We start from the raw sequence: 23,953 nt of genomic DNA on the forward strand, positions 1-23,953 counted from the left end.
TAAGAAAAAAAAAAAAAAATTACAAAAACCCGCACCAAAACTAATTTTTGCAGCCGAAAGTGTTCCAGGCGCTGTCTTAACCCGCGAACGCCTCGTAGCGTAGCGAAATGCCTGCTCAGAGGAGGGTGGAAGCGGACTTTTACTTCTGAAAAAGCAGCACAAACTATCTGGAGGACTCCCCTACTGCTACAGCAATGAGAGAGGGGCCTGAGGGGAGGGGGGATTTTTTTTTTCCTTTTTCTTTTTTTTTTTTTTTTTATTGGATTCGTATGAAGACATGCGCATTTGTTCATTCTTGCCACCGCACTGGAGTCTGCCTAGAAACAAAGAACACAGCCTGGCGAAGTTGATGCTGGCTCTGAAAGTGTCTGGCTTTTTTTTTTTTTTTGCCTCATTTACTTGTGCCATAGTTAAAAGCCTCGAGATAGTTCCTTAAATTATTTCCATGTGCCTGCTGATGGAGCCCCCCTCCCCCTCCGCCTTTGCCCCCCTCGACCCTACCAGGCCAGGTCTACGCATTTCAGAAAGTGCAGCCATGATAGATAGAGCAACTTCTCCCATTTTCACCCAGCCCCGTGGTATGACAGTTCGCAGTAGGTGTGCCTTCCGACGGGGAGCCACCCCCTTGCTGAATCATCGTGGAGCGATGGCCGGACAGCTCGTCCGCTCGGGGAACAAAATATTCCCCTGTAGAGCATGAGGCGGTGGCAAGGCGAGACGCAAGTAAGAGACCTGTTAGCATTCGGCTCAGACGCGGGCGAACGGTTGAAGGGAGAAAACCTTTCCCTTTCATGGCAGCGGGAGCTGCGGATGCGGTTTTGAGCTAAAAGGCAAGATGTGCGATGCAGTAAGGAACGTCCCCTGCCTTTGAGGTAGTGAAACTCTGAGGGCCTGATCCTGTAGCTCTTGTTTCTCTGAAAACTCCTTTCTTGCACGGATAGGCTCTGTGCAAGATCAACACCTGGCTTGGGGAGCGACATGCAAATTCGTGGTATTGTGCAGTGGTGGTTATTAGCAGTAATTCTGTAGCGTGTTTGCACAGACAACCGTGTGAGCAGTAGTGTTGTGTCTGTGCTATTTGCCTGAAACTAGTTTGTTCCGCACTGGTAAAAGTTGTCGCCTTTGTTACTGCAAGGAAATAATGACTTTACCTTTTGGGGGCTTGGGGTGCACGCGTGTCAGATGCTGAAGTGTTGCTAGGTATTCCTGCCTTTATTCAAAGGATGCCAAAAGTATCCTTTTGAGGCTACTCCTTTGGAGTGAGAGGTGGGATGAGCAATTTTGAGCTGGGATGTATCAGGCAAGACTAAATTGCAGCAGTTGTTGGACATGTAATGTGATCCTGTAATTAGAGCGAGGTAATAGTCTATACCATGTTGAAACTATCGAGTGTCTTGAGTTGGAGCAGTCTGAATTAAGCTAGTTCTTCTGGGATTATGCAGAAGCAGAAGTAATGCAGTTAAAGTTTCCATACGGCAGCTTCCATGAGGTTGCAGAGATATTTTCCCCCTATGGGTCCTCCTTGTGGGTATTTTGCTTTTAAGGTAGTACGTGGAGGCTGCAATGGTGCTGCTCTCAGGTTGGAGGAACGCCTTACGTGGCACAGTCCTGCTCCTTGGAGCTTTATTTACTAATGAAGGTCCAAATCATGTATCTCAGCCCTGGGGCGGGGGAAGCTCCTGAAGGAAGGACTTAAAGGTTCAGCTTTGGGCAGAACTGAAGGATCTAAAGGACTGTCTAATTTGGTCTTAAAACTTCCCTGCCCCCACCATTCTCTATACCCCCAAAAAGATGTGTGTTAGCAAGTGGTCTGGTGGAGAGCCTGCAAGCTGTGGTCTTTCCAGTGCTCCTGCCAATGGGGCAGGATCCTCAAGGGGCTCTCGAGTGGTTCTGGTTTGCTGTAGGGTTGTACTAGTGTGGAGCTGTGGGGGTACAGTCATGCACAGGCAGACCTGGGAGGCTGTGCAGAGTTACGGTGTGTGGGCACCAGCCCTTCTCACGGATGCTAATTTCCCTTGGCGTGTGTGTGTGTGTATATATATATATATATATAGACATGGTACATATTTAAATGAAGTCATTTTAAAGTAGTGATGGCCCAGAAAAGTTTGAGAGCTATTTCAGTGTTTGAGTGTTTCTCTTTGAAAGACAATGGACTGTGCAGAAGCTTCTAGGTATTATGGGATACGCTTATAGCAGGAGAAGGTGCAGTCTTCTCTCGGGTGTAGTCAGCCTTCCCAGAAGCAGCTGAGTTTTACGTATGCACCTGGTTCAGCCTGTATACAGCTGTATGTCTGTTGCAGGTCTGGTGCTATCCTCCAGGTGGTTTGGGATATACTGGCAGGGGCCCAAAGTAGACCTGGTGGTCAGTGAGGAAACAAGCCCCTTGGTGCTGTAACCTCTGTGCTGGTCAGCCTCCTGCAGCATCTGGCCAGGTCTGGAGAAGTCAGGGTGTCACCACTGTGGGAGAGTGAGGGATCCTCATGGAGAAAGAGCAAGCAGATCTGGGGCTGCCATTCGTCCCTCCCAGTGCTGGCCCATGTGCCGCAGGAAGGTTACTGACAAGTAGGTATGCTGGGCAGTTGTCCTTCTGAGGTGCTGGGGTGTTGCATCCACATAGAGGATTTTCTGATGGGTTTTGTGCCCAGTTCCACTTCACAAGCAGTAGTGGCCTGCTCTGCCTCCTCCTTCTCTGTTGGAGAATGGCTGGCATGAGGCTTAAATCTTATTCTTAGATTTTTACAGACCTAGAAGTTTTCTCCTGGGCTTGCCCCATCTTAGCAAGATGAATACACGGACCTTAGAGTTTTGCACTTGCACTGCCACAAGAAGTGAGGTTTTGAGAGGCTGTTCTGCATGTTTAAGGGAATCTCAAAGTGGGACTTGGAAACTTCTGACTGCAAAGAAGGGGAGGTTGGCTTTCTTACCTTTTGCAGTGTAGCTTGCAAATCAGTTTTGAAGCTGGTGCTGTGGTGGAAAAAGTGGTCCTGCTTCCAGCCCTTTCCTCCAGTCTCTTCACCATCCTTGTGGATTAAGAATAACCTTGCAGAACAACAAGAAAGTAAGTGATGCTCATTTTAGCCATCGCTGTTTCTTTGGTTCGCTTCTCCATGTGGCCACAGAAACTATTGTGTTGGCGCAAGGACCTGGGGTGCACAGGCAGGACTGCTGCTTTTATTAGCAGCACTGGCTTATGCCGAGTTAAACTGATGGCAAAACTGCATTGCTAGTGTCTTGCAAATGGGTCTTTCTTTATGCACAATTCGAACCACGGCTTTTCTAGTCACCAGTGCCTGCAGCTTAGTCAGGAGCCTGAAAGCAAATGAAGATTTTCTTTGTGGCTAATGCAGGCACAGGTGATGATGATGAATCTGCAGTCAGGATTTGGTGACTGATGCCTGTAGCAGGACACCCCTGCTGTGCCAGTCGTGAGAGCTTGGCTTTGGCAATGGAGCAAACCATTGTGTGACTCAGACATGTTGGGAAAGAGTACGCAGCCTTCATAGGAGCAGGCTTTTCTGACCATGAACATACTAGAAGTCATGTGTGGAAACTAAAATGAGTACTAGAAACACAAGGCTGCTCATTGAGAGGAAGGCTGCGCGCTGAAAAGCGGGAGTTTGCTTAGATCTCGGTTTCCAAAGGTAGTCATAGGAGCTGTGGCTCTCTTGCTGTGCTCTGAAAAGAAGAGTGCAAACATCCAACCAAAGGAGAACTGCTATCGCAGACAGACATAGCATCCTGCATTTGGGTTACCCAGGTCCAGCCTCCAAGCACCCAGCAGGAAAAATGTGACGAAAAAATTGTTTGCAACATGATAGAAACGGTTGGGGAGTGATCACAGCCTGCAAGCAGGGGGGAAAGGATGTCTTTATTGAACAGTGTGTGTTTGCTCTTAAAATCCCTTAAAAGCTCTGAAGCTCAAGCTTGCTTGATTTGCTGTGTTTGCTATCTCAGTGAGAAGTTTCAATTCAGTGTGGACGAGTTGATGCAGGAGTTGTTCCCTTTTAGGTGATAGGGAACTAGTTACCCATGTGTAATGCACTGGTTTGCTTGTTGGACTGAGTTTTTTGTGAGTTTGTTTTTAATTGGTGTAGTCCAGACCTCTGGGCAGTGCATGCATCCTTCTCTAGGGCAATGCTCAGGTCCTAATTTGTCATATGATTTAAGCACAGACTTGTCTCTCTTGCTGAAGCACAGTTTTTAAGACGGAGCATTTGTAATAAGATAACATTTTGTAATTCTCTGTTCACCTTTAATGTGGCATCACAGGTACCCCAGACTTAGTACATGTGTCTGCTCCTGGAATGGAGTTCCTCACTGTACCCCCTAAGTATAGAAACAGTATAAATTGATACTTTTAGTTTGTTTTCTGTAGGTTCCTGTGTGTGTGCAAATTGCTGACCCTGGTTTACCTGAGTTTGTGCTTGCGATGCTTTTGCAGTTGGGCACCTCTTGCCTGCTAAGCTGTGGCAGTGTGTGTTGTTCTTTTAAAAGGTGTGTATCCTCCCCTTTTTCCATGCCATCGTCCAGGAAGGATTGTCTACCCAGAGCGATGTTATCTTCCCCCATTTTAAATGGTGTCAGCAGATACTTATTTTTTCCCTTCTCCTGTTCCAGTGCTAAGTACCCACCATGGGAATGAGTCGTCTTGTATTACTCACATGGAGCAAATCTGTGGCTTGGCCTCCAAATTATATGGCCCTGTTCAGCAAGGGTGAGGTCCTCTGGAGCCCAAGTAAAGGTGCCAGGATCTCTTTGCCTGCGTTTTTTGGTGTTTTGTTTTTTTTTTTTTTTTGTAAAAGCACGTAGGCTGATAGCGAGCTGAAAAACCGGTGGCCTTCAGAGCTGGGTATTTTATGTCTGAGGGCTTCTGAATGCATAAAATCAGAGAGAATGTGTCTGTGTAATCCGATCTGCTCTTGAAAGCCTTGCGGAGGGCTGCACGCTGCAGACATAAGCTGTGTCAATAAGAACTCTATTCACCCTCGGAAAACAGCCTCGTGATCAGGTTTGACTGGCAGGCTTCCTAAGGGAGGGCCTTTTTTTGAGAAGGAGCTCCGATTTTTTGGCGGCACTTCTGACTGCCTTTTCGGACTCCCACTTATTGTTCTTTCCTTGGTGTGATAAACTTGGATTTTTTTATTTTTTTATTTTTTTTTTTTGCTCGGAGGTTGCTGGGGCAGAGGGAGGATTTCATGCGGCGTGATAACAGAGGTGTGGGGGGAGTTTTCTTCCTCGCAGTGCAACCCCTCTGCCAAAGCAGCATTTAGGAGTGCGAAGGTGATGGATTTAAAAGAATATGAGGTAGGACTGGAGGTTGCTGCGAGCTGGAAAGCGTACTCATGGGCATGCGTGGGGTACTTTCTTGCAAAACAGTGGCACAAAATACCTGTTCTTGTAAAAGTCTGAGATGGTAATGCACAAAATATGTGGTTGTGCATGTTTATGTGCTTTTTTTCACTCAGTTCTGCAGATGTCTGTATTACCCAGAAGTGTTGTTGGGTGAAATTCTGCTTTCGGTAATGCTGGCATAAATCTGCTGCGAAGGCAGTGTTGTACTAATGACTGTAATTTGCTGGTTGCTATTATTTTTTTAAAAAATTCACACGAGTCAAAAATCCTATTCTGCTTTATGAAGTATTCTACACCTGGCATGTAATCTTTTAAAATCTTGTAGGAAAAATCTGCTTGAGCTAGTAAAAATGATGCTTATAAGATTTTCTGAAAGCAGAGTTTTAATCAAAATATCAGGTTCTGAGCTGCTGTTTAGTGTATAGTGTTTGTGTAAATGGCATTTTCTGTTGCATTATATGTGTCATATTCAGTATTTGCTCTGCTGAGGTCTTAAAGCCATTCTCTTTGGCATTGAGTTACCAGTTTTGACAAAAGAGATGCCGGACTGTCAGTTATGCATGTTTCTTTTTTCTTGCAGGTCCCTTGGTCTATCTGTCACTTTTTTTCTAAAGCTTGAGCTCCTTACTCAAGTGATGATTTGAAAATTAGCTCATCTGTGTGTCTTTCTGGGTTATTCCTGTAGCTGCAAATGAGGGCTTGAAAACATAATTAGGATGTAATATGCACAAGCTCAAAAAGAAAAAAAAAAAAAAAGAAAAAACCGACAGAAAAACAAAGTAATGCAAAGCTATTATTTAAAAGAAATGCAATTATGTTTTGAGCCAATTGAGGCTTGACTTAATTTCTCAGGGTTTTCTGGTGATGATGCAGTGAAACCAAAATTAACTCCTGAAATATGCCTGTCCTTAGTCAGGAATTTGGCTGGTGAAAATCGACAGTGCCACCGAAAGTAGGGGAATTCCCTCACAGGGGAGCCTGGCCCTGTGCAGTTTGCAAATGGGTGCAGCATTTGGGGTTATTCCTGCTGTCTCCATTTCCCTGGCTCTCCCAGGCTAATTCATCTTTGATAAAGGCTGGATCTTGCCTGCGAGAGCTTTAATAACAAACTCTGACTGGTTTAGGTGGGACTGGCCCCCGGGCAAATGGCCTGCAGACCCGGGCGGCTGCAGGCGGGCGAGTGTGGGCAGGAAACGCTGGTTTCTCTGCTGCTGCTGCCGCTGCCGCTCGTAAGGCGGGGAGGCCGCAGCTGGGGAATTTGTTTTTACTTCCTGTTCCCAATCTGTTTGGGTCAAAAGTAGCGGTGTTTTTCCATATTAAGATGTTTGGCTTCATTCTGCAAGGCAGCAAGAAATTTCACACTGTGCACAACGTGTTTCTTATATTGCAGAGACTCTTTATTGCTGCCTTTGACTTTTAATTTGGATGGTGAAACCTTTATTACTACCTTTTTTGTTGCATAAACCTGCTTTTCAAGGAAAACAGAAAGTTGTTGGGTGTTTGGTTTTTTCTTTCTTTCTGTTTTGGAAAGAGCCTTTGAAATAGCTTGCAGGTCTGTAGCTGAGGAGAGGGAGGGAGCCAGCAGGTCTGGCTGCTATGGCTGGTTCCTCAGCAGGCTCATGGGGACACGGGGAGGCCTCAGCCTGCTTCTCTGCTCCTTGGTCACGAGGGGATAACGCTGCCAGAGTTAACTGGGATGCTGGGACTTAATTCATTAATGTTTGTGAAGCATTTGGTGATCTTTTGGTGAAAGGTCCTGGACTGCGGAGGGGTGGTTGTGCTGTGAAGGGCTGTAATGCCAGGAGGGATGTGCGTGGGTTGATGGACCGGTCGTTAAAGCGGTCCTAAAGGCTGGAATGGTGAGCTGCCAAACATCCCTGGCTCGCTGATGGGGAAACCTGCCCTGTAAAGGAAAACCGGCTCCTGCAAAAGAGCATCGCCCGCTCTGAACCATGGCTGGCTGCCGGGCTGCTGCTGGGAGTTGTTCTCCAAAGCGCTGGGTTAGTCCTCAGCATGCAAAGTGTTACCACAGGCCATAAGATACAAAACTGAAGGAGAAGAGAGGATCTGGGTCTTCCCTGGATGGGCTAGGCAGAAGAAGCACCGGTGTCAGGTTTCTCTCCCCAAAATCTGGTCAAAACTCTTTGTTAATGCTGTTTGCTCTCCTTAAGCTGCTCAGTTGTAGGATCTCCTACCCTGTCTACAGCCAGCAAGTCAGGATGGATAGATCTCTTTATAGCCATACCAGGTATCCATGGGATCCTTTTAAATACAGTCTGAATGTTTTTAAATAAATGGTAATGAGCACTGCTGGCCCCTAGGGCTTGTGTTGCATCTTCAGCTATGTTTCAGTAAAGTTATTTTTGAGGTACAAAAAAGAAACAGTAGCATGGAGCCATCAATAGGGTTACAGGTGGTCTGTCCTTCATTCTCTGAAGCCTCCAGGTGCTGGCATTGTATCTGACCAAGGTAGCCAGAGCACAGAGATGCCTTGTGAAGTGCCTCCATGCCCTCAGACACAATGCCCAGGTTTTGGCACTGGCATCTCCACCTTGCCTTTGCACTCGACTCCTAGATGCACAGCCAAATGCCTCCATCCCAGGTCCTCAGCTTGTTCCTCAGACCAGGTCCACCACCCATGAATTTGGCTTGACTAATTACTCAGTGAAACACTCAGTGTGACAGCCACGGTGCCCTTCCTTGAGCATAGCCTTGGTAATGAGCTAATGTTGGCTCTACCCGGAGCGCCCAGGCGTGGTCTGGCTAATGCAGTGGCACCTTTCATGCGGTGCTTGAGGAGGCTATGCTACAGGTCATGTAAATGAGGCCGACCAGAGTGGGCTGCTCTCCTGTAGGAGGAACAGCAAGCCCCTTCCCTCCTGCATATCTGCAGTGAGGTGACACCTCCCATGCTGCTTCTGGATGCAACCAGCCTCTTCCACCTTGCTCAGAAGTGCAGGCAGGTTGTCCTCACTCTTCCCCTGCCTGCTCTGTGCACCCCCTTGGACCAGTGTGCCCAGGGCAGCTGGCCTGGGTGGCTCTTGCCTGGTGCTGACCTCCTTCACTATTATTTTCAGGGTTTCCAGGGCAGTTGGTTGGATAGCTGTGATCCATGTTTCTTCTGAGAATGAGGACATGAGTAGGGCATGCCTGGCGGATTCCGCATGAGGTTATATCAGCCTTGCTGAAGGGAGAGACCTGCTGGGTTGAGGACTTTCCAGCTCTGGTGACTGTGTTGTAATATGACGCATTCAGTAGCTGATGATCAGTTACCAAGGTTGGAATGAGGATGCTGCTGCTGAAAGGCAAATCCATTCTGTGTCCTGTGTTAGGTGGAAGGTTAGCCTTCTGACAAGACCCTGAGATCCATCCATAAGGTACAGGGAAGTTTCTGGTGTGTCTAACAGTGGATTTATTTATTCTCTGTATAGTGCCACCATCTTGTTCCTCTAGAGATACCAGGATTTGTAAATTCAGTGCAGCTGTAGAGTGTGTCCTAGATGCCCTTGGTTGGGCAATTACACCATTTTGCATGCCAGCTTACATGAGAAACAGTTTCTCCCCCAGGTCTTGGAGCACATCCACCTGCTCAGCCAACCCGGGGAATGCAGTACCTGGCGACTTCTGGAGGGGAAGAGCATTTGGTTGCACAATGCTGCGGGATTCATCCCTGTCGTAGGGCCTGCATCCAGTTCCACCCGTGTGTTTGTAATGTATATGATTTTCAGCGCACAGAAGGAGAGAAGAAAACTTGTGGGGAATGTACGTATTTGGAGGAATTGTGGAAGCCTCTTGAGAGAGGGGCATTGCTGAGGCAGAGCCATTGGCTGCTCAAGCTCCTGGGCTGTGCCGAGTGCCCTTGGCCTCCATGGGTGCCACGAGGAGCTGAGCCTGCCATTTCATGCCCTTCAAATGGGCTTTGGCACTGAAAGATGCACTCTCTTTCCTCCCTGCTGCTGTCCTCATTCCTCTGCCTTGTGCTTGGTCTCATGAATGCTTGTCCTGGCCGAGGGAGAGGGCAGGAACAAGGCCTGGGCCCCGTGGGAGGGCAGAGCTGCCCTGGCTGATGCAGCCTGTACTTGGGTCAGCTGGAAATGGTGGTGGAGCTGCAGTAGAGCATCTGTATGGGTGGGGCTGAGCTGGTCACTGATGGCCTTTTGCAAGGTGCTGTGTTTGGGGTTTTTTTTGTTTGTTTGTTTTCAATAAAATGTTAACTATTATAGTTGCATACTGATTAATAAGAGTAATGCTTAATACAGCCATTGTGTAAGGCTGTGGGCTAAGGCAGGTGCCTTTTACCAGCAGTAGCTCCCTTTTTGATACAAAAGGACCAGACAGTTGAGTGGGACTGATCCTGTGCAAGGGGAATTCAGCACAAACTACATTTCAGATAACTGCCCACTGATTCCAGCTCTGTAGGCTTTGGGTTGTGTTGGCTTGCCTTCCCCGTGTGCAGACCAGGAGAACAAATGGGGAGGGCTGGAGCTCGGGGCTGCAGCCGCAGCCCAGTAAAGCACTCCAGATTTGGGGCTGACAGGCAGGAATTTGCAGTTTGTTTGCTGTGGAGTTCCCTTTCTTTCAGTAAAATGTAGATGCAAATGTGTGAGAAGCTTTTAGTGGGAACATTCATGATGTTCAGCAGCAGACAGGTAGCTGGTGATTTGCTTGACTGATGGCTTTCTTCTAAGTGTTCTTAGATACTTGTTTGTCAATAGGATGTTTGGGGAGAGGGATCCTACAGTTGAACTGGAACTTTTAAGTTTCAAAAGGAGTTTTTCTTCCTGAGAGTAAATCTGTGGCTGACTTTGCTCCTATTACTGTGGTCCATCTTCAGTTTGCTGGTGCTGGCTTTAAAAATATTTAAAGGTTTTTTTAGGGGTAGTGCAGAGCACTGGCTTCAGTTTGAGTGTGAACGTTGGCAAGGAGCAACCTGAATTTAAAATTGGATTTTGGTCACCAGTGGCAGACGTTTTTTGCTGGTCCCCTTTGCCTGCAATGTGTGCTGATGCTGCGGCGTGGTCAGGCTGGAAAGTGCTGTCAGCTCCCTCTCCCTGGCAAGAGCCCTGGGCTGAGCATCACTCACTCCTTCTGCAGGAGTAACACTGCTGCTGCGTGGGTGAGACTTTCCCCTTGCCTGTTGATAGGCTAAAAAAGCCATTAGGACTGCAGAACTTGTTCACAGAGTTATGCAGCGGTTACCTAAAAAAAAAAAAAAGGAAGATAGGATGCCTGTTAAATTAACCCTAAAAATGCTTTTTTTTTTTTTTTTTTTTAAAGACACCCAGTACAACAAAACTGCTGAGGGGGAGAAGTCCATTATGGTGATTATAGTCCAAATATAACATCTTTGTGATAGGCAGAAAGTGAAGCTGACTACAAATGGGAGTGATACTGGGAAGAAGGTAAAAAAACTTAATATTCTGAATGATAGAAGAGTGAATTTAAATTCATTTAATGTCAGTAATCTTTGTATTATTAGCCATAATCTGCTTCTGAGAAGCACACAGGCTTGACTTTTTTTTTTCCTCTCCATATAACTGCATTAATAAGAACAGAGTGTTTCTCCTGACCTCTGCCTTTAGACTATGAGCTCCCAAGAGCACAAATTTTTCTTCTTACTTTTGGACAGCATCTGCAGGTAGGGAAAGCTGCCACAAATAAATAGCAGTGCTAGAAGCATGTTACTGCAGTTCCAGATCACTTAGCAAGGGTCTGATCCTGTGCGATGATTACAGGAAGATGGAATTAGGGCTGGAGTCTGATATCGGGTGCATGGGTATTTTTAGGATGGTCTTAAACCTGTACGTTGCTGAAGTGGTTCTCAGCAGGGTGATCTAGGGAGGAAGCCTGCTAGCTGGGAGAGCAAGGTGGGGGGTTCAGGCTGCTGTATTTTGGGATGTACATCTTCCTGGGGGGGGTGTACTGGAGAGGAGATTCAAATGCAACAGTATTGATGTACTTGATGCAGTAATGTTAGCTGGATTGTGGAGACAAAGAGGTGAGACTGGCTTTAGGATTGTTGTTTGAGCCTTTAATGTGGGGAGAGAGTGGCAAGGCACAGCAACAGCATCCAACACCTTCAGGTGGGAGGTTATCACGATTGGCTTCGTGCATCTCCCTGTTCTGAGGGAGAGAGCTGGTGCATGCAAGTTTGCTTAGGTTTCTGCGAGAATGTGATGTTGCTCATCCTGGAGATTCAGGCAACCGAAACGAGAGAAAGAGAATTAAAGCATGAGATCTGCTTGCTCGTGACCTGAATCCCCTAATCACAGCCTCGCGTAAGTGAAGGTCTTAGGCTGGGTTGAGTAGAGGGCATCTCCACACAAGAAAATGTACATCTGCCCTCCGCCTTCCAGAATTAGAGCTTACTCGTGATGAAATGTAGTTGTAAGGGCCTTAAACCCTGCCTTAAACTGGACCTGCTGTGTGTGCCATTGCTTCCCCTGCGGCAGGCATGTAGTAGGTGCCTCGGTGAAGATAGGTGTGTGCTACCTGAGCTCCCCATCCCCAGGACAGCTCCTCTGGGCGCCAGAAGCATATCCTGGTGAGTCCGTGCCTTCTGGAACTGGTCCTTAATTTGATGGACTTAGATTAGAGCTTTAGTTGTATTTAATTTAAGCTTTGTGCTGTTACTTTCTGTTCTTTAATCTGGGAAGTAACATTGAGACAGTTCATGCAACAGTGTGGCTACTTTCACTGACCCTGTAATTTGTGTTTGACCCTGGATGTTTCTGGTAGGGTGCCCCGCTAACACCAAGCCAGTGGTAATCCCACGCTTTCAGCTTTGTGTTGGGTTTATTCCAGGTTGTAAGGCTGCAGCCAGCAATGTAAGGCTAGCTGTTTATTCAAGTAGATGGCTAAACTGAAAAATCAATTAAAAAAAAAGAAAAGGAATTTATTCTACTTTGGGTCGCTTCAGCAAAAAACCCTGAAAAAATTTTCAGCACATTTTTGACATGGAGGTGTAGGGAAGAGCATTTTTTTTGGTGGAAAGATACATAGTTTGTTTATTAGATGAGAGGTAGAGATGTTTCAGCTGAGGGGTGGAGGAAAAAAGAAAAGGAAAAACAAGGGGGGAAGAACCCTAATGCTCCTTGCCTTTTGTAAAGAAATGCTTCAGTTTTTCTTTTGAAGCAGTCTGGAAATTCAGGTTAGTCACTGTAAAACTGAATAAATAATTTCTCTGAAAAGCACTGCCTAGCTTGTACTCGTAGCAGATAGAAAGGCAGATTAAAATATTTCATAAAAGGACTTTAAAAGCATCTTTGGCTCAAATCCATGGTATTGTAAACTGAGGGAGCATCTCTGATTTTTCTGTTACCTGAGGATCTGGCTTTTATCTTGGTTTTAATCTTTTTTCCCCTCCCTGCCCTCTGTCTCCCCTGATATGAAAAGGTGCATCTGTATGGAGGATTTCTTGCAGCACATGTTCAAGGACTGTTTTGGAGCCCAGAGAATTTGATCCAGAGACTCCTCCTAGCCTCAGTGGGGTTTTGTTTTTACAGCTCCTGTGAACCAGGAGAGTATTATTGGTTCAGCATCGTATCAGATACAGATAATTGGGATTTTGAACTTCCCCCACAAACACTTAAAGAAAACACCATGCAAATGTCTTTGAGAGCCAGTAAACACCTGTGTTGCTGCCTGAAGGTTGAATCCACAGCTAGCTGCCTCTTGGAATAAGCTGATAACAGATTAGTTGCTAATATCTCATTCATGGGTTGATATTTCCACTGCTGCTATTGATACGTGACCAAGGTCGAGGTTTTTGAGTCACGAGGTGGAGTGCATGAGCCAGATCTTGCTCAGTCCTGATACCCTGTTTATATGATGTGTTTGGGCAAGACAGGACAAGCTGTTGTCCATCCACCTCCAGCCTGTGACTCCTGCATGTTGGCCATGCGGGGTGGGGACAGCAAGGAACAGGCCAAGTGTGACGTATACCGGAATAGCCATAAGCTAGCTCTTACTTTGACCATACTGTTGCAGCAAGTCACTGGGCTCTGCCTGGTAAGGTATTGTTGGACAGTGATGTGGTAGCTGGTTGAAATCCTTTGTCTTCAATTAGTGTCCTGTATTGATGTCTTGTGTTTCTGCTGAAGGATGAATAAGTGCTCAAGGCCAGGTTGGATGGGGCTTTGAGCAACCTGATTTAGTGGAAGGTGTCCCTGCCCATGGCAGGGGGGGTGGAACTAGATGATTCTTAAGGTGCCTTCCAACCCAAACTATTCTATTCTAACCTTTAGATGCGGCTGGATGTATCAACATGGCTATGGTTTTGGCGTGAGGCCAGGGCTGCATCTGAGGAAACTTTGGGGACTGTTGATGGAAGGTTCGTGTCCTGTTGTATGAGCTCTAGGGAAGGAGTTCACCCTGCAGAACATAAAGCGCATGTTTCACATTTGCTTTTTGGCTCTTGAACGTATGTGTGTTTTTGAAGAACACGCAGTTCTGAGGGAGCCTCACATCAATAATCGTTAGTGTTTGTGCAGCATGATCAAAAGAGTCTCTTGGCTCTGCAGGCTGAAGGGGAGACTGAGCGTAGACAGGCCCACATTGGAGTCCCTGTGTGTTTGCTGTGCCCTTAAGGTAAAGGATTAAGCTTGCAGAAGAGGAACGAGGTCAGGTCTAGACCAAGAAGTAGATTCTGGAATCCAGCCAAGAGTGTAAGTAAGGTTTTTCCTGTAACAGCATCCTAGATGTGGCAGTTGTGTTGACTTAGCCGAAATGAGGCTGACATCTGTAGGTCAGGCCTGATTAAAAGGGAAGGAGGGTGGAGAATAGCTCTGTAGAGTAAAGAGGATTTAAAGATAACAGCAGGGGGAGACGCGTGGCCCTTACTTGCAGGATTTGGTATGGCCTTGGGAATCTCACTGTGCTTGGGAGCAGGTACAACCTGGTCCCCAGGTTTTTTGTCTGCCCCCAGGGCACTGTGGCTGCTGCTCCCTTCTTCCCCAGTTCATGGATGTCTTCTGATGGATCCCTTCCCCGCCCCCCCCCAGTCTGACTTTTGGATAGAAGTCTGACTTAAGCTTTCCTCTTCTGCTGTTCAAGGGAAGCCTTCTACACAAGCCTTTGGCTTGCTGTAACACCCTGCCATGAAGACAACACCCACCCCTCACTTTGTTGTGTTACAGGGTTAAGTGTCTGGGTCTCTTGCTTGGTACAGATGAAAGGTGTATTGCTGAGCTGTGCTGTGCTGCTGAGCATTATGTGCCAGAGGCTGCTTCAGAAAACATCTCTGTGCTCCTTTTGACCTCTGTTGTGTCTTCCAGCCCACCTTCAGTTGTGCTGGCAGCTGAGGATGCTGGAGACTCTCTCCTTGCTGAGAGAGGAGGAAAGAGGAAGATGATGGCACTTCAGAAGCAATAACCCCTGTGCTTTAGCAGAGCAGCATATTGTGTCCAAAACTGTAGTTCATGATCACTAGCTGCTGCTTAACTTACACATTGAGCATGTTGCTCTCCTTTGTGCTTTGACACCAAGGATCCCTATCATTTGGGATGGGTGACCTGAGGCACAGAGGGATGAGGTGACAGTGCAACAGTAGTATGAAGGAGCATGCTATCGCCAGAGCCAGGAATGCAATTTAGCTATACTTCTTGCTTGGAGACCTTCAGGGGCTGGTCTCTGTTCTGGTATTTCCACGATGATTCCTTTCAGTGGAAAAACGGCTTATTTGATTAGATGAAAACTTCTGTGGTAAAAATCTGAAAGGAAAAGGGTGCTTGGCTTCTCCCTGAAGCAGGGTTTTTAGTTTCTAAATGAAAAACTTTCTTAGCATGATAAAAATAGAGAATTACTTTATGGGGAAAGTACTCGCTTCCCTGCCGGCTCTGCTGGGCGGCCTTCAGCCACGAGGAAGTGGGGAAACAACCCTCAGCTCCCTTGGACTGCAACCGGCCCTGGTGGTTTTCCAGTGAAGTAACTAGAGTTACACTAGGGCTGCATTATGCCCCTCTAAATTTAAGGGATATATGAATCCGTATGAAAATTTAAATTTAAATCCTGCCAGGCACGTCTTCCCTCCTTGTAGGACATGCAGTCTGCACAGCACTGCATCATGAAGCACGCACCATGTTGCATGGTGAGGTTCTTCATTTGGGTGCTCATTCCAGCTAAGCTGCTGCACTGATAGGTGTGATAACTGCTCACATCAATCCATTAATAACTTTTATACTTGGGGAAATAACAGCATAAGCACTAGTGCCCTTGCATAGAGTTCTGGGCTTCTCTGTCAGGAGACTGGCAATTATTTGATGATTTTGTAGAAAATAAATTATCTTGGCTCTCATTGTAGTCCCTAAATTCATTTTCAGCTGTGACAAGAGCCAGGATTTAAGCCTGGGTCCCCAAAAGTAAAATGCAGTTAATTAGCCCACTCCATCATGTAGCCGTTCTCAGTTAACAAAGGCAGTACGTTCAGCCAGACAGTTCTTGCTCACAAGTGATGCTAACCTTTTGAGCTGCATGTATGGCAGAGTGTGCTTGCTCAGAGCCTGAAGTCCTTGTTTGCATCCCTTTTCAGCAGTGCTTCTTAACCCCTCTGGCAGCCCCATTGTAATGCTGCCTGTCTCCAGTTGAGAGACTTCTGGCACCAGTATGTGTTTTAAGCTTTGAATGATGGTTTGTGTCACGGCAATGGCTGTGGGGTCCTACCAAGGTCAGAGTCTGGTGCAGAATAAAGGGAGAGAGGGTTTCTACCCTGAGGAGCTTGTAGCCCTCAGGGCAAATACTTGGGGTGATGTGACATTAATGTTATTAACTGTAACTTGTGAATGGGGTTCAAGCAATGTCAGAGGGGCAAAATGAGACTGCTGAAACAGCTTGATTTCTGGGCTGCAAGAAGAATGTGTGAGGCCTCATCTTGAGTGCTGGCTTGCTGTTCCCACCGGACCAGATCTCCTTGCTGGCTAGAAGCTTGTTTGCATCAGACACTGATAAGCAAGAGCTTGGCACCAAATGCTGCTGTGGTGGATCAGGTGTGGTGAGGTGTAGTTTAAAATAAACCAGCAAGAAAGAACTGCTGTCACTGGGGGACTCTGCTGCACTGCTCCTGGCAGATCAAGGGAGGTGTTGGACATTGTTGCTTGCCCTCTCCCCATTGGTTTGGTTTTAGAGGCTGGGGCAAGGCAGCATGTTTCTTGAGCAGGCCAGACTGTTGTGAAGTTTTCCTACCTGGCTACTGACCTCAGGTAGGTCACGTAACTCTGTTCTTCTGCAAAGGGACTGCTTGCGTCAGTTTCTTGACATTTGAGTCCTTTGCAGTATCATGATGTTGTACAGTTTCAAAATGCTATTTTTCTTCCTTGTGCAAATATGTAAATTTGACTGTTGCCCTTGCAATGTCATAGGATTTAGTAAACTGGGGAGAGGGACAGTCCTTATTCTAGGTATAACCATTGGCTGTAGTCTGTAAGAATGTGTCTGCAGTTTGAAAAGCATGGGGCCTTATTTTCAGACCCTGTCATCTATTTAGATCCAGGCTGTTGAGTACTTGGCTGCTTCCTGAAATTTACACTCGCTGGTATTGTAATCCAGAGCTTGTGTGTGCAGGCAGTGCCATTTGGTTGAATGCAATCCTTGCACAAAAAATCATCTGTATGTAGATACTAGAATGTGAACAGTGATGGCTGTGTGAGTGGATAGCGGGTCAAGACCCCCTGAAAATAGAAACATATTGATGTTGTTAGCAAAAGCTGTGGAGCATGTTTTCCTTGAAAATTGTTATTCAATATTGTCCTTGGTGTCTTTTGAATTAAACATACCGTAAGAGTTGGTTTGCTGGAATTTTGACTGTTCTGGAGCATTGGATATTGGGTGGTCATTATCAACAGCCAGAGAAGGTAGCATGACCTACTGAACAGACAGCAAGATGCATAGGCACTAGCAGCAGGGAAATCTAAGACAAGAGAATGCATGGAAAAAATATGTACAAGGTAAAACTTGCGCAGCCAGCCCTTATGCAGCAAATAAAGCAAGGTCTTACTGACCTTGGCAGCTGTACAGGGCAGCCTTTGCATAAGAATGACTTGTACTTAATATGCTAGAGAAATTATTCAGGGACAAGTATTCCTGTTTTCTGTGGCGCTGGGGACGCTATCTTCTTCCATCTCCAGTTGCAACACAGAAACACAAATGCATTGCAGACAAGGGAAGAGGAGCAGCTGAGCCTCCTCAAGCACTTATAGTTCTGCTTCCCATGGCCTGCAGAAGGAACTGTCCTGGTGAAGCTGGACCGTTCCGGTGCCTTACAGCAGCCACCTTTGGGAGCTGGCAGTGGCTGGTTATAAAGGCAGTGTGATGGATGTCTTCCTTAATTAGTCTGTGCAGTTTGTGTCTGCTAATAAGAGATCTGCTAGACTCAGGGATCAGAGAAGTGCTTTGCTGTCCATGTTGTGCTGCGGTGAGGCAAGCAGAGGGACCTAGACCTGCAGGCTGGTTAAATGCCGGGAGATACTGAGCTGGTAAGGCTTTGCTTTCCCCGATAGACCCATCAGCATTTCCTGTGCCCCAGTGCTTGCCTGCAGCTCTTGGACAGGCCAAGCCCAGCTCACCTGCTGCTCAGCGTGGGCAGGAGTTACGATGGAGCCTATACATTGTGGCTCCCCCCATTGGAGCCCGGTCCCCTTCCAGCCAAGATGGAGCTGGGACAGATGGATGGCAAGCTGGCTGGAGTCTCCGCTCCCCATGACCTGGGGCCGGGCCAGTCCCTGTGGCACCACTGGGGCCAGGTCTGCGCCTGCGCATCTCTGCTGGTGGTGTTGCTTACTAAACCTTGCTACTTACTCAGTACCACTGTTTTTCATGGGTTTTTCTTTCTCTTCCTCTCCCATGGGAGAGATCAGTCCCATAAATATCCATGTTCAAGAGCAAAGGTATCTTGAGAGTTTTGGCCAAGCAAGGTCTCCGAGGTCTCTCTATCGGGAGAGGGCCAGAGACGGTGTTTGTTGATATTGATCATGGGAAATGTAATTAATGTGGGTATAAAGTGTTAAATGTTAAATTAAAATGGGAGATTTAAAAGCAGTCGATAGATCAATTCCAAGGCTGGGATGAAATGCTCAGACGTTCAAACAATAATCAGATTTCCAATAAAATCTCCAGTGTGTGTAATTAAAGGGGTTGAAATATTAAATCAGGTGTTAAGGGAGTGATATTTAGATGATGTTGGAAAAAAAAGATCCAGGCAGAAAGAGCCCTCCTGTCTGCAGGCAAAGCCTCTGGCCAGGCAGAAATGGTGTGGAGCTTGGGGGATGTACTGAACTAGCAACTAAAACCCCAAAAAGAGGAGAATGATGTGAAAATGGAAAAATCCATGCTGCAGTGCTGAACATCTGCCTGGATGAAGACGAGACCATTTGGACCTCATAGCTCCTTTGTAGCCTGATAGCACCTCTAAGACCTTGGTCCATCCATGTGTACAGACATCTACACTCACGGTCCTCTTGTTGGCAAGTCAGCCTTCCAGAGCAGTGAGGACAGGATGTTAAAACCAACCCCAGCAGAAGTACTGCCATACAAAAGACTTCCCAAGAGTTAAAAATACTAATTACTGACTGCCACCATGTTTCAGTGATATCCCAGCTAGTCAATAAGAGCAAAGGCATGCAATTGATGTTTTGTTAAGAGGTAGAGTAGCAATTAAGGAGAGGGGTAAAGTTAGACTCAGCACTACTGCCAGTGGGATATATGGGGTGTCCTAGGGCATGTGGCATTTCCAGGACATTTCTTTGAAGTTTGTGTTTTTCCGTTGCCCTATAATCCATAAAGAAATAAGCAGAAAAAGCTCCAGAGTAGCAACTCCCTACTTTAACTGGCCTATGAGTAATGATACCAAACAAGTTCCGCTTTAGGGGCAGCATCAGGCTTTGCTCTTCCAGCCAGCTTAATTTTCTGATGCTGCGAGCTGTGCAGGAGGCTGTAGGAAGCATCCATTCCCCGAATATGTATCTTTGCTGTCATCCCTAAAGGGATAATTCAGAATATGGGACAGACATAGTATTTACTGCAGGCACTGCACCTGTCAAGGTAGCATTACCATGGGATGGAGGGTAAAAAACACTTCTCTGCTAGCTGAGACGAATAAACTGGCTCATTAGCTCTGGGCACTTATTTGCTAACCTTGTCCTGTACCTGTGATGTGATTAGCTGTGAAGATGTAGCTGTAAGGCTCTCCAGAGCCTTGAAAGACACATGTTTTCAGAGTATGTTCTCATTTTGTTTTATAATCCCGGTGGCAGCCTCTGCTGTGTAGTTCCTGAGGTTTAAATGCTGATTAAGTTAATGGATTGTAATGTAACCCCACCCAGTTGGTCATCAGTCCCTTAAAAATGCCTTGTGATTGTGATCATTATTGCTTAATTGCAAGCCCTACCTTGCCCATAGATTGGGCCAGGCTCGAGCTTACCTTGCTCCTTGCAGAGTGGAGGGTGAAGACCTACTGAACAGGGAGGTGTCTGCAGAGGAGCACTCTCTTGGAGCTTTTATATAAAGGTCTCTAAAATTTCCACCGTGGCATAGCTGGGCAGAGGTAATCTGATCTTTGGAAAAGTGCCTTTGTGCTGTAGCTTACAGAAGAGCTTCTTTATTAACAAAGCCTGGATGTGGGTTAGTTAAACTGTAGCCCTTGTATTCAGGGTCACTGTTAATTTTTTTAATTGCAAGCTTTCTCCCAAGTCTGGGGTTGCAAATGAGACTTGCTGCGTCGAGCTCCCAGAAAGGGTTGGAAATTGTGGCATTTCATCCCGCAATTGCTGTGTCACCCTGACCCTCCCCTTTATCTAAAACAAGCTTTGTAAACTGCCACACATAGATTTTAACTTCATTGCTGATACTAGAAGTCCCTCAAAAGATGTGTCTGGGAAGAGACTGATGCTCATTCTGCAGCATATCATAAGACCAACCAGGGGGAAGGCAGGGAGATAGGGGCGTGATTGTGGCCAAGGCTGCCAAGGGAGATCTTCCTCCTTCGTGGGAGGCATGGTAGAGCTGTGGAGGTCCTTGCCAAAAGGTGTTGTGGGCACATGAAGCTTGTGCAAGTGTTGAGGAGATTGGGCAAGTACTAAGTGAGGAGTTTGTTGGGGATTAGTGAGCAGGCAAACTACAGCAGGCTCAGGAGGTCCTCAGAGTTAGAAATAGTGGGAGGCTGGAAAGCGTCAGGGTGGGAGATTGTGTATGCCTGCCTTGCTGTTACTCTTGGGTGCTGCTGGCTCCTTGTCTCCAGCTGGAAGAAGGGTCATTCCTCCATTCTCCTGCTGCTTGTCAGGCTTGCCCTCTCTGCTTGCACCTGCCTGTGGATGGGAGCAGAGGAAGGACTCACAGGCAATGTACACTCTGAAAGGCTGTTTGAGGACTTGTGTGCTGGAGGGCAAGTCCAGCCTCCCATGACTGCTTGTCAAGGAGCATTTTCTTGTCCTCCCTGAACCACTCCTGTGGTTCTGGTTCCAGTCTGCTGGGTTGTTTCCACCTACATCTTCAGCGCAAGCAGGAGACCTGCAGCTCTGGGCAGCACAGGAAAGGTGAAAGGGTGCTTTACACCTAGTCCTGCACACTTTCCTCTTACTTAGCCTTCCCTTACTCCTTTCCTAGAGATAATATCAAGGAGCAGAGCAGAAATGCTAGTGTCCAGTCTTCTTGGATGCCTTGATGCTCCCTAAACTATATCCCACCAGATATGCTGCTGGGTTAACTCTGTCCTTGCAGATTTTAAGGTGAAGCTCCTTGCAGTCTCATTCCTAGCGGGCAGAGTTGGCTGCTCCTGCACTTTAGGCTCTGGTGATCCTGGCAGAGCAATGTGTGTATGGTGCCTGTGTCAAGTCCCAGTCCTGTTTTTCCTGACCTGAATGCATGGAACAGCTTGTTCTTTGCTGTCTGTTAACCCTTACAAAGATGCTTCATCTTGTTCTCCTTTGCTCTGCGTTGGCTATGCTCGGCAGGGTCAGCTCCGTGCTTTGGGTTTAGGGGCAGAGCCTGTGAGGGAGTTAATTGCTGAGTGATGATGGCTCTCCCCAGCTGAAGATCTGCTCCCATGAGCTATTTAAGCCTCTGTTTCTTGTATCTCTGTGCCAATCAGATTAGCTGGTGCCAGGAAACAGACCATGGCCTGCTTGCTCTTGAATGCACTCTTTTTCCTCCTTACCTGTTTATCCCAGTCAAGCCACTTCCCGCTCCGTCAGGGTTCTTTTATTTAGCTTTGTTCCTTTTCATTTTCACAGCCTTACTCTGGCCCATCTCTTCTCTCCCGGAGGCAGTCTTGCTGGGTTTTGACACCCAGCCTTAACAACAGAGTAAATCCTGTTCCCTGTCGTACTGCTGGCTGCTCCCTTTGCAGTGCTGTGTGCCCCCATGCGCTGCTGCATCAGGCTTTTCTTGCTCTTGATTCCCTCCACAATGCTTACCCTGTTGTAACTTGGATTCCCTTTAATGTGCAGAATTAGAGAGATCTCCAGTTCAGCAGAGCCGCTGAAGGCACTCTTCCCAGGAAAGAAAGGGAAACGGGCTAAGAGCTGCTGAGCTGCAACCAGTCCCTGAGCCTGCTTCTGCCCCTGCTGTCCGTGTGCCCCCAGGCATTGCTCTGCTCTTCTCCCAGCCGGACCCTTCCAGTATATTGTTGCTGATTTTGGCAAGGGATTCACTGTTGCAAAAATAAGCTCAAAAGCCCCTCAAGCTCACAGGACCAAGAGTTCCAGCCTGGCCATGTGTGCCAAAACAGGCCCATCCCCTGCCTATTGCAAGGCCCCACCTTTATCCTTACTCTAAAAATAAAATGCAAGGACATTCCTTCCTAGTTACTCTGTTCTGTTATTCTGACCTCATTAGACTTGCCCAATAGAAAATTTCATTGAAGTCCTCTATTAGCGGTGAAAACAAACAAGACCATTGGACTTCCTCTGGAAAAAATGCATCTACATCACAGGGAATTGCAGGGAGCCAAATTTCCACTGCTGAGTTTGTGCTATGTGCATGTGTTCCCTCATACACATTTAGTAAACAAAGTTGTCTTCACACTTAGAAGAATTTAAAGCAATTTATCCTTTATATCTGAACTGATTTCCCTCCCCAATATGAAATAAATTGCTTCTGTAATGTTATAAGGAGCAAAGTGCTGTTAGCTGGGGTTGCAAGAACAGCTGCTTTTTTCCAGACCCCCCGAGTTAAATATATTTTGAGGCTTATGTATGTGCATGTACATAGGAATGATAGCCAGGTGATGGATTGCTAAGCCATATCATAAATTCAGTTCGTCAGACACCTTTGATTACCTCCTCTGCACTCTGCCCGTAATCATTCTCCTTCAAACATCCTTCTAATGCTCTTAACAGCAGCCAATTAAAACAAAGACTCCAGCTGCCATCTATCCCCTCTGCCATCACCCAAGCTCCTTCCCTTGGGTGGGGGGAAATAAGTGCATTGATGTATGGTGGTTCAGAGTGCGCACTTGAGGTTTGAGGGAATATATCCCTCTGGTTTTTTTGCTTGCTGCTTTAAAAGTCAGCCTGGACAGACACCCAACCAGGCAGGGGTGGGTGCTTGTGTGTTTGCATGTTGGTGACCATGAGTGGCTGGGGGCTGCAGCATGGTGGCAGGAAGGATGGGGCACATGGAAGACACTGTTCATCTGTACATCTGCCCTAGCTAGCTAGAGTCCATCTTCTCAAGGCTCTTGGTTTTGATTCAGTAGTTTCATGCTGAGTCAGATGCTTTCTGGAAGAAAAGCTTGCCATGGTCCTTAAGTGGGAAATTGGAAGTAATTCAGTTCACTAGGACTTCCACAGGGGAGAGAAGTTGGAGGCTGTTGTGTTGGAGATGCAGGAAGGTAAGGAGAGAATCGAAGATCTGAGGACTTCAGTTGGTGTCCATGACTCAGGCATCTCAGGGAAAACAGAGGATATGCAGTCCCTGAAAAGTTGATTTCATCCACCTGGCAGTGAGATGAAGAGCAATGAATAGCAGATTTTGGGGTGTGTGGAAGGCAGGAGAGGCCAACACACTAACTCTGAATGGCTTGGAAAGTGCCTCAAGGGTGACTTTGACTTCCTCTTGCCTTTTTCAGGACTTAGCTGTGTTGGCTCCTCTCCGCATGCATCCCCGACCCCTCTGTGTCCCACAGGTGCACAAGGCAGACAACCCCTGGCCACTAGCTGAGCGGGTAGCACTTCATGCCAAAGTACGCTGCCAAAACCAGCCCTTATGCCTTCCAGGTGCCTCTTGGCTCAGCTGCTCCCCTGCGTGTACTACAGCAGTGCTTCCTTTCCACGCTGGGAGGGTGCTTATTGCTGTGCAAGCAAGATTGGAGTTGTTGGACATGCCTTTCATCCTGTTGCAGCCTGCTGGATTAATAGGGCAGATATATGTGTGTGTGTGTGCATGCTTTCAGCTCCCCTTCCTGTTTCCTATCTCATTAATGGCTGTGGGGTCTGAGACAGAACTATTCATCTAGTACTTACAGAGCCTTTACCATAGTAGTTACTTGTGGCGCCCATGGCTGCAGCAGGGTTTGAGCCCCCGTTTCCAGGGTCCCAGTCTGGCACTTACAGACTAGAGCATCTTTCCTAAGAAGTGACCTGCAGTGACTACCTGCATGACGATAATGCCT

At 47.0% G+C, this 23,953-nt stretch overlaps 1 protein-coding gene across 4 annotated transcripts in view; it reads left to right on the top strand.

The window, feature by feature from the left end:
• The first annotated feature begins 648 nt into the window (after positions 1 to 648).
• Positions 649 to 23,953, top strand: part of MBNL3 (muscleblind-like splicing regulator 3) — an 88,306-nt gene continuing 65,001 nt past the window's right edge. For all 4 annotated transcript variants that reach the window (XR_774664.1, XM_010572492.1, XM_010572494.1 and 1 more), the window contains exon 1: positions 649 to 723. The gene's annotated coding sequence lies outside the window, so the exon portion shown is untranslated. The remainder of the gene's footprint in view (positions 724 to 23,953) is intronic.

This window comes from Haliaeetus leucocephalus, unplaced genomic scaffold (genome assembly GCF_000737465.1).
Source record: "Haliaeetus leucocephalus isolate CR32 unplaced genomic scaffold, Haliaeetus_leucocephalus-4.0 Scaffold340, whole genome shotgun sequence".
NCBI lineage: Eukaryota > Metazoa > Chordata > Aves > Accipitriformes > Accipitridae > Haliaeetus > Haliaeetus leucocephalus.